The sequence below is a fragment of the Physeter macrocephalus genome, chromosome 13, assembly GCF_002837175.3.
Source record: "Physeter macrocephalus isolate SW-GA chromosome 13, ASM283717v5, whole genome shotgun sequence".
In the NCBI taxonomy this organism is placed as follows: Eukaryota; Metazoa; Chordata; class Mammalia; order Artiodactyla; family Physeteridae; genus Physeter; species Physeter macrocephalus.
This window is the reverse complement of record NC_041226.1, coordinates 54,718,842-54,728,748: the sequence shown is the minus strand read 5'-3', so window position 1 is coordinate 54,728,748 and position 9,907 is coordinate 54,718,842.

Sequence of the window (9,907 nt, the reverse complement as noted above, 5' to 3'; positions counted from 1 at the left end):
TGGTGAGTTTTTATCTTGCTGCTTCATCTGCTCTGTATTTCTTCTCATTTTGCTTAACTTACTGTGTTTGGGGTCTCTTTTTTGCAGGCTGCAGGTTCGTGGTTCCCGTTGTTTTTGATGTCTGCCCCCAGTGTGTAAGGTTGGCTCAGTGGGTTGTGTAGGCTTCCTGGTGGAGGGGACTAGTGCCTGTGTTCTGATGGACGAGGCTGGATCTCGTCTTTCTGGTGGGCAGGACTGCATCCGACAGTGTGTTTTGGGGTGTCTGTGAAGTTATTATGATTTTAGGCAGCCTGTCTACTAATGAATGGGGTGTGGTCCTGTCTTGCAAGTTGTTTGACATTGGGTTTCCATCACTGGAGCTTGCTTGTCATTGAGTGGAGCTGGGTCTTAGCATTGAGATGGAGATCTCTGGGAGAGCTCTCGCCGATTGATATTACTAGGGGCCGGGAGGTCTCTGGTGCAGCAATGTCCTGAACTCTGCTCTCCAACCTCAGAGGCTCTGGCCTGACACCTGGTCAGAGCACCAAGACCCTGTCAACCGCATGGCTGGGTCATCCTGGAGATGGACTGAAGCCAGGAGATAGAATGATTTTTACTTCTTTTCCAAAGATCTTTATTTGAATTCCTTTTATTCTTTATTTATGTTGATTCTTCTTTTTATCTAAGAGATTTTCTTTTTCATTGATTACATTAATCAATTTTCTTATTCCAGTATATTTCATAAATATTGTTTGATTTTGTTTAGTGATACCTCTGTGGTGACATTTCTTTTTTTTTTTGCTTTTTGATTGTATTCCCTATGCTGTACATTACATCCCCATTACTTATTTATTTTGTAACTGGAAGTTTGTACCTCTTCATCCCCTTCAACTAGTCATACGTCGCCCAACTCCCCTCTACTCTGGGAATCACCAGTTTGTTCTCTGTATCTAATGGTCTGTTTCTGTTTTGTCTTGTTTGTTCATTTGTTCTGTTTTTTAGATTTCACTAAGTGAAATCATATAGTATTTGTCTATCTATGTCTGATTCATATTACTTAGCATAATATCCTGTAGGTCAATTTATGTTGATGCAGATGGCAAGATTTCATTCTTTTTTTATGGCTGAGTAATATTCTTCTCTGTGTGTGTGTGTGTGTGTGTGTGTGTGTGTGTTTGTGTGTATCATCTTCTTTATCCATTTGTTTATTGATGGACTCCTAAGTTACTTCCATATCTTGTCTATTGTAAATATAACAACTTGTTTTCAATAATACCAACTTAATTTCAATAGTATGCAACACCTTGACCTTACATGTTTCTGCCCCCTCGTTTTATGCTGTATATATATATATTTTTTTTAATTTTTAATTTATTTTATTTATTTATATTTTTATTTTTGGCTGTGTTGGGTCTTGGTTGCTGTGCATGGGCTTTCCCTACTTGTGGTGAGTGGGGGCTAGTCTTCATTGTGGTGCACGGGGTTCTCATTACGGCAGCTTCTCTTTTTGTGGGGCACGGGCTCTAGGTGGGCTTCAGTAGTTGTGGCTCGCAGGCTCAGTAGCTGTGGCTTGCAGGTTCTAGAGCACAGGCTCAGTAGTTGCGGCGCATGGGCTTCGTTGCTCCATGGCTTGTGGGATCTTCCTGGACCAGGGCTCGAACCTGTGTCCCCTGCATTGGCAGGCTTATTCTTAACCACTGTGCCACTAGGGAAGTCCCCTTTATGTTGTTATTGTCACAAATTGCATGTTAACATGTTGTGTGTCTATTAACATAGATTTATAATTATTGTTTTATGCATATATTTTAAGTCACAAAGGAAAAAAAGAGATGTTACAAAGCAAAAGTAAAATAATATAGGATTATATATTTACCCATGTATCAAAAGATACCTTTACCAGTGTTCCATATGTTTTCATATGACAAGTTATTTTCTCATGTTCTTTCGTTTCAGCCTAAAGGACTGCCTTTAGCATTTCTTGTAAAGCAGATCTACTATTACCAAGCTCCCTTAATTTGTTTATCTAAGAACATCTTAATTTTTCCTTTATTCTTGAAGGATAGTGTTGCCAGAGATAGAATTCTTGGTTTACATTTTATTCTCTTTCAGCACTTTAGTATGGCATTCTCTTGTCTTTTGGCCTCCATTATTTCTGATGAAAAAGCATCTGTTAATTTTATTGAGGAGGGCTTATACTTCACTCTTGCTGCTTTCAAAATTCTTTCTTTGTCTTTTTAACAATTTGACTGTAATTGATGTCGATGTACATATTTTTGATTTAATCCTGCTTGAAGTTTGTTCAGTTTCTTTGATGTGTAGATTAATGTCTATCATCACCTTTAGGGAGTTCCAGACTTTCTTATTTCTTCAAAAATTTTTTGGCTTTTTCTCCCTTCCTTCCTTCTGTTCTTTCTCTCTTTCTTTTTTCTTTCTTTCTTTCCCCTTCTTCTTCTTCTTCTCATTCTTTTTCTAGGACTTCTATGATATATATGTTGCTACATTTGATTGTACCCTAAAGGTCCTTCAGATTTTGTTCATTTTGCTTTATTCTTTTTGCTCTTCAGACTGGGTAATTTCAATTTCCTTATTTTCAAGTTTGCTGATTCTTCTGCTTGATCAAATCAACTGTTAAATCCCTATAGTGGATTTTAAATTTTCAGTTGTTGTACTTTTCTGCTCCAGAATATCCATGTGGTGCCTTATAATTTCTGTCTCTTTATTGAAATTCTCCATTTGTTTTATATTGTCTTCCTCATTTTCTTTAGTTCTTTTTCCATGGTTTCTTTTAAATAAATTAAATATATTTAAGAGAGTTGACTATTCTTTGACTAGTAATTTCAACATCTGGGATTTTTTAGGGATTTTATGTCAAATTATTTTTTTCTTGTGATTGAGCCATATTTTCTTATTTCTTTGTATGCATTGTAATTTCTTGTTGAGAACGGCACAGTTTGAGTGCTATAATGTGTTAAATCTGGAAATCAGATTCTCTTCCTCTTCGGAGATCTCTTTTGTTCCTTGTGTTGAGGGCTATGATTGTCTACTTGGACAGTAACTTTTCCTAACTGTTTTTGCAAGGTCTCTATTCCTTATTATATGTGTTCACAAAACGTTCAGTTCCATTATCTCTTCAGTCAGCCTGTGAGCTATTTCCTTAAATATCTGAATTTTTAAAAACTATGTATGTCTTTAAATCTTTCAGTAGAAGCTGTTGCTGGGGACTCCACTGCAGTCTGATGGGGCTAAAACAAAGGCAAGAGTCTGCACATGTTTCTCAGGGAAGAGCCAAACCACCCAAAACATACAACCTTAAATTTGTGGAGAACAAGGTCCTTCCTGTCTACCCTGGCACTTGCCATTTGCTCTAGGAGTATGGGCTGCCATCTCCAAGGCCAAAGTGGGCTGAGGATTAAGGGTTCCTAGCTGGTTCATGCAGGTCACATTCTTACCAAAGTTCAGCGGCCTCTTCCTTTACCAAGTGCTTCTCTGGTTGTTGTAAATGTCTGACCATGTTCCCAAGTTCCAAATTAGATGATTCTGATAGGTTTTTTTCCCCAACTTAATTGTTCTTTTGGTGAAGAGACTGATCCTTGGAGCTTCCTGCTCTGCCATTTTCCATGGCATCACTTGATGTATAGTATCTTAATTGTTTACATTGTGCGTGTGTATTTCCCCAAATAACTGACCTTCTAAATTTCTAACACTTTTCATAGACTAATTCATCTGAGAATCTTCAATTTTGCTAAGTTTTAATAAAATTTAAAGTAAATTCTTCTTGTAAACCTTAACTGTCATTAATTTTCCTAACCATTAATGAAAGTGGTATTTTAACTGAATAATATAAATATATTTCCTTTATAAATCTTTCTTCATAAATAGAAACAATGAGCTTTGTCATCTTTTTTGTTTGGTTATACTGTGGTTTGAATCAGTCAAAATGTTAATGAGGTTAAACTACATTTCAATATTCCTGGGTCTGCAGGTTAAAAGATTTACAGTTTAGCACTCACTAACTATGCAAATCATGTCAGATATCAGTGGAAATTTGGTAGTGAGTACTAGGTTTACTAAATTATAGACAACTATTAAAAGATATTTTGGTTTAGAACTGTATATGGGTATTGAAAGCATATGACAGATTTTGATAGATTAGGGACCAGAGTTAACAGATCTATATTCAGTACTGTTTGTGTATGTCTGTTAAAGCAAAAATATGACAATGTTCAGCTTATTTGTACCCTCATACTTTGGGGATGATCTTATATGCTCAGATGTGTGATGTGGAAGGAACAGAGGCAGATATGAAGGGAAACTATCTTATAACAATAAGATTGGTCTCAGGTGTTTCAGTGAATGAGAAGAAAGTGACTTTGAAATTATAATGATCCACATCACCCCTTGTTTCTTCATAAGGAATGTGAGAACTCTTGTCCCCCATAGCAGCATGTGTTGGTGGACAAAAATAGGATATAAATACATACATACATGGATATATATATATATTTACATGTAAACCAATAGTTTGGTAATGAAAACTTCATTATTTGTTTTGTGTTATGAGAAGGATCAAAAGAAATTTCACTTTATAGCTCCTGAAGTTCTCTCATTTACTCAATCATTCAATCATCCATTAACAATTTTTTAGGAGCCTATTGTGCTTCAGGCACTAGGGATACAAAGATGAATACAATGTGGGCCTTGAAACTTCTAAATTAGTTGGCAACACAAAGTAGTGTGAAGTGAAACAATTAGCTAATATGATAGTACTGAAGGCTGACTTAGAAGTGGTGCCTTTCTATATATGGAGCTGAGCTAACAGGGAGGGAATTTATCCTTTATGTAGACAGAGCCTAGGCTATTTATAAGAGACTAAAGTGGTGAATGCTTCACCATTTCCTGTAAAGAATAAAATAGAACTTGTCCTGCTCATTAAGCATGAATCTCCTAATGCCTTGTAGAAGCTACTCAAAAAGAAGGGGCTCATGTCCTGGAAAAGAGAGATGACTGGGCAGGATGGGGTCACTGGGAACAGAATTATCCAGTTTGGTGTATTTTGATTAGGGTATCTCAGAAATCAGGGGGCAATGAATCACCTAATTCTCTCTCTCTTTTCCTGAGCATGTAGGTTCAGCAGCCGCTGTTACCCATCAGGACAGGTACAAATACTTATAAATGAAATCATTATGTGGTAAAGGTGTAATAGGTTCATTCTTCTCCTTGCCCATGTCAGTGCATAAGAACGAGGCTCTAGCGTGTGGACAGCTTCCTGCAAGAGAAAGGCCTAATGATGCTATGGGAGCTCAAGCATGGTGACAAAGTTTCACATGTGGGGCGGCCTGGTGGGTGTCAGTGACCAGGAAGGGTATTCATGCAGGGCTGGCCAGCTTGGTGTAATGCAGAGTCTAAGCAAGGTTATGAAATTGTCCATGTGGACAAACTGATGGAGTTTTTGGAGCTGAAGCATATGAGGAGGGCTTCTAGATGTGGGGATGGCCCAGAGAGAGGTATTATATCCTGATAATAGTGAGAGGGGGGTTGTAGTGGTGATGGGAGTTTGGATCAATCTACTATGAGATTGATCAAATGTATAAATATATGGATAATGTGAGATAGGCTCTAACTTTTGACAAGGAAGTTACAGATAAGGAAAGGGAGAAAATTACAGTGAATTCTGATGTTGGATTGGAATACAGGATATTGGTGTGAACTCATGGATTTCAATGTAGAGAGATATAAATAGAAATAAAAATAGATGTTAATGTGTATGAATACACACACATATATTCCCTAGTGCTGTGAAAGGGCCTGGGAACAGCACCCTAATAGCAATGAGAACACCTAACACCCAAAACTGGGCTTCTAAATATCATTCTTTATACAAAGGAACCAGAAATGGCTGGTTCATGAAGAAATGGCTGATTCTAGGGCCTTTGTTAATGTGTCAAATGGACACACCAACCAGCTTAAGTGGCTCCCACTGGCCAAAATAAAAATACAAATAAATAATGATACGAATGGATTATAAATCACTGAATAAAGTAGAAATCTATGAGGTGATACTGATATAAATTAATAAATGAATAAACTGAAAGTTTGAGGAATAGGATGTTTCTTACCTCCAAAAAACCTCCCCCACAATATACTTTTAATTATAAACGAACAAAAATAGCTTCACAGCAGGAAAATCTGTCAGGCATCACCTTAATTAATCAAGAGATTAAAGTGAACATCACTATGTGCTCTCAATACGGTGCAATGAGGAGAGCACAGAATTACTTTTGTGAGATTGCTGTCAAAGATGCCTAACTAATCAAGAGGAAACAATAGAAAAACAGAAATTGAGGGATATTTTACAAAGTAAGTGGCCTATAATTTTCAAAAGTCTTGAAAATTAAGCAAAGACTGTGGAACTGTTCCAGAATGAAAAAGATTAAAGAGATGTGGCATCAGAATGAAATGTGTGATTCTGAACTGGATCCATTTCTCATAAAGAATATTATTGGATCAACTGGCAAATGTTGAAGAGGGTCTGAGGATTAGATGGTAATGTATCAAGGTTAACTCCTAATGTTGATGATCCTATTGTGCTTATACAAATGTCCTTATTTGTATGAAATATACACCTACTTATTTGGTGGTGATGGGGCTTCAGATCAGCTACTTAGTCTCAAATGGTTCAGGAAAAAGATCTTTGTTCTGTACTTGCAGCTCTTATCTATGTTTGAAATTCTCTCAAAATAAAATCATATTTTACACTGCTAAAAATAAAAAGAACTAGGGCTCTGTTGTCAAGTTGCCTTAGCTCAAATTCCAGCTCCAACTGTGTGAGCTTGGGTAAATCCTGTAATCTCTCTGAGCTGCTGTTACTTCCTCTATGAAAGAACTATAATAATAGTAACTTCTTAAAGGGGTCGTTTTAAAGTTTAAATGAAAAAAGACTTCACATAGTCTCTGGCTCATAGGAAATTTTATTATTCTTCATTAGAGGTTATTTTTCTTACTCATTTTTATGGAATAAAATAAAGGGCTTAATTAGCTCAGTGTAAATGACTACAAATTAGCTAGCATTCAAGTAGAGTTCGACTTTTTCATACTGGAAGATGAAGCATTATATGTTTCAGTCACTTAAAAAAGAATCTTATCTTTCATCTTCAGTTTTGAATACTAGATAGGTTTCAGTTCAAGTCCATTACTTGAATAATATAATTTAGTTTAACCATATTGTGGTTTCAAGTACTCTAAATTCCTCTGTAATAACAATGTTAGATGCCACCAAGTTCCAGCTGTGAAAACATCCATGTATAAATACACAGACACTTTTACGGCCAGAAATATTCAAATATTATAGACATCACAGTGGCAGAAACTATTTCCAAATCAACAACAAAAGATGACAAAATAAATTTTCATATTCAAAAGATTACAGTTGCAATTGAGAAAATTCAGTATAGTGAAGAAGAGGAAAGATGTATTAGTTTTTAAAAAAATTATTGAAGTATAGTTGACATACAATATTATGTTAGTTTCAGGTGTACAACATAGTGATTTGACATTTAAATACATTACAGAAGTATTACTATGATAAGTCTAGTGACCATCTGTCACCATACAAAGTTATTACAGTATTACAGATTATATTCCTTATACTGTATATTACATCCCAGTGACTTCTTTATTTTATAACTGGAAGTTTGTACCTCTTAAGTCTTTTCACCTATTTCTCCCAACCACACACCCAAAGATATATGCACCCCTATGTTCACTGCAGCATTATTTACAATGGCCAAGATAAGGAAGCAACCTAAGTGTCATTGACAGATGAATGGATAAAGAATATGTGGTGTATACATACAGTGGAATATTACTCAGCCATAAAAAAGAATGAAATCTGCCATTTGTGACAACATGGGTGGATCTACAAGGTATTTTACTGATATATTAGTTTTTTATTGTTACCCTGACAAATAATCATAAACTTGGCTTAAAACAGAATCCATTTATTATCTCACAGTTATGTAGATACATATCTGGGTGGGCTAGGCTTGGTCTTTGATTGGGGTCTTACAAGGCAAAGTCAAGGTTATCTCCTGGGCTGGACCCTTTTTTGGAGGCTCTGGGGGAGAATCATCTTGTAAGCTCATTCAGGTTGTTGGCAGAATCTAGTTCTTAGCACATATAGCACCAAAAGAGTATGAAGAGAATCATCCTCAATGTTATTTCCCTTGTGTATAAATGCAACATAGGTAATTTTAAGGACATTTGAAATTATACACTCTACATATATATATACACATGCTTCTACAGAAAATACAAAATTATTTCAATTTTGACTTAGAAATTTAGGTTTAGTTAAAACAGAACTATATAGTATTAAGCATTCTATGTGTTCCACACCTTCTCTGGTTCCCATTCTTAATGGCCAAATTGGCCAAATTATCATTTACATAGGTGTTTTCACACTTTTAATCTCTGTCGGCCTGGGTGGGGGGGGTGGGGGGGTGGGGGGTGGAGGAAGAAGGATGGCTTACTGGAAGAGCATTTAAGATGATTCTAGAGTTACCATCACCACAGTTGTCCATACCAATTTTGTTTTTGTTGCCACAATGAAGAAAGTTTTGAAACATTTCAGAGAATGGTAGATTAGAAAGTGGAACATGACAACACCTACGCTGGGCAATTACAGATGCATGGAGTAGCATAAACGGTGGCCCTTAACATAAACAATAACCTGCATTTACGTGCTTTCATGCACACAGCCCCAGGAGGGCCTGAATCTGGCCGCCCCCTCCCCCACGGTTCTATAGCTCAGAGGCTTGGCTTAGGTGGGGTTGGAAATGCCCTAGAATGGCTCTTTGTTGATTTTCCCTCGTGCTAGAGCCTAGTGTTGCTGTGAAGCAAAGTGCTATTGAATTTGCCCACTCAGGCAGAACACTCAACAGGAAGGAAGGAAGCGGCCATTCTTTCTGGTCCTATTGTCTGGCCACCCAGCTTAAGCAATCAAACAGCTCTGTGGCCATAGCTGGGTGCTTACAAGCCTGTCTAGTATTTTTTTTTTTTTTTTTTTTGCCCAGTGGTGGTCACTGGGGAAGGGGGCAGGGATGGCTGAAAACTGGCTCTTTATGGTTTTCACTTATTTTTGATTCAGTCTGATGGCATGTTTTCACGCTTACTCTCAGGTACCCATTTTCTTATAGCAAAGTGAAAGGAGAGTCAGAGTGATGAGAATGTATAGATTTTGGAAGTGGACTAGCTATATACTGGGCTTTCTCTAGGGATGTGTTGTGAAAACAGGAAGAAGTAAACATTTTACATCACTAATAAACTTGGACATGTGTCACTCTTTCTGAATTATAGTGTTTAACGTGTCTCTAACCTTGTCTTTGGACAAGTCATTTCTCTTTGCACATTCTTCTCTGTTATAAACTTCTCTGCAGTTTTCTTTTCCCTTTTAATTAATAGAATAAGGATAATGACCTTACTTTGCTTATGTCACAAGGTTAGTATAATAATAGAATGTGTGAAGAACTACTTAGAAAAATATTGCATCATCCTAATATGCAATATTATACAATATACAATATTAAGATTCTCCTGAGGAAAAAATGCCACCAATTAAAATAAGTAACCAGGTGAGAAAGAAAACTTAATGAAAGCTAAGAATTACTGAATTAAAATAATAAATTTTGTCTTTGACATATCTCTTTATAAATTATTAAAAAAATAAATTATGGACAGCTTCCTTCAAAGTTTGAAGTTTCTCCAAAACACTATAGCTTTGGGATTGCCACAAGAAGGCAGTTAGTAGAAATCTATACCTGGCAGCAAATACTATTAGGGAGGGACAATTTTTTTTTCCCCAAGCATAATTCTCAATTTTTAAGTGCAGTTTTAAAACTCATTTATTAAAAGACTAAAACTTCATATGATT